At 44.7% G+C, this 1058-nt stretch overlaps 1 long non-coding RNA gene across 1 annotated transcript; it reads right to left on the bottom strand.

Moving 5' to 3' along the window:
* Positions 1-403: 403 nt before the first annotated feature.
* Positions 404-1044, bottom strand: LOC111647622 (uncharacterized). Its single transcript, XR_015436161.1, has 2 exons — positions 771-1044; positions 404-554 (listed from the first exon to the last, which is right to left on the bottom strand). It is a non-coding gene; the product is annotated as an uncharacterized LOC111647622 (long non-coding RNA).
* Positions 1045-1058: the final 14 nt, after the last annotated feature.

The raw sequence follows: 1058 nt of genomic DNA, 5'->3' as shown, positions 1-1058 counted from the left end.
GCACAAGTGAGCATGAATGCCACAGGCAGAGTTTGATCCTGCAGGTAAACTGGCTTAAATCCTGAACCTCTGGTGCAAAGAGCTATTAAACATCAAAGAGGCTGAGAGCCGCCCCCGTTGGTTTCACTCTCACATGAGTGTCAACTGCAATACAAACACATCTAGATCCTTGTTGTGGCGACAGACACAGATGCAATAAGAGGTACAGACAACACTTCCTGTGAAACTGTTAAAACATTTTAAAAAACATATTCTTCATCAAAACAAACGCCAAGAATACAACTCATCCAAACAAAATGAACACAAAACATGTCACAGTCTGAGAGACCAGGAAATGAAAATGTACTGAGCTCCTTTTTTATTCTTTTGATTGCTCATTCTTTGATTGTTCGTCAGGCCCTACCTGTCTGGGGTCGAACAGTGGTGATGGAGTCCAGATAGGCCTTGACGTCTCTCTGTTTAAGCTGCATGGCCAGTTCAAAGGCTGTCTTAGACAGAACATTGACTCGGTCTGGGTCAGCTCCACGTTCCACCAGCTGCTGAGCCACAACCACCTTCAAAACACACACATCTTTATTCTGTTTTCCATCCAGTTACAATCAGATACCATGCTGGGATATTACTCCATATGCATTAGTGCTGTAACTGTGTAAAAATAAACAACATGTAAGTCTAAATGGCACACAAGAAACGATACATCCCCAAATGAGACCCACAAGAGTCAAAATGTATTATCCATCAATCTTTTATCCATCCATCATTAACCTAACCTTCCCACTGAGGGTGGCCACCATCAGTGGACCCCAGCCAGTGGTCTTCTGGGAAAAGCTGACATCAGAGCCCCACTCTAGCAGCAGGCGCACTGTGGCCTCATGGCCATGCTGAGATGCCACCATAAGGGCAGTGATGTCCATGAATTCTCTGCCACCTCCTCCTTCTGGACAACCCTCACCCCCTCCAAAACCAGCCGTGCTGTGGAAAACAAAGGGATAGAACCAGACCACTTTCCCAGACAAGGATTTAGACCTAAAGATGTTATTCAAATAAACTCTAAATTG

This window comes from Seriola lalandi, unplaced genomic scaffold, assembly GCF_002814215.2.
Source record: "Seriola lalandi dorsalis isolate HSWRI2012SDOR001 ecotype SW California unplaced genomic scaffold, Sedor1 jcf7180002035527, whole genome shotgun sequence".
Lineage (NCBI taxonomy): Eukaryota > Metazoa > Chordata > Actinopteri > Carangiformes > Carangidae > Seriola > Seriola lalandi.
Note: the sequence above shows the minus strand (reverse complement) of the source record. Positions and strands in the feature narration are given on the sequence as shown.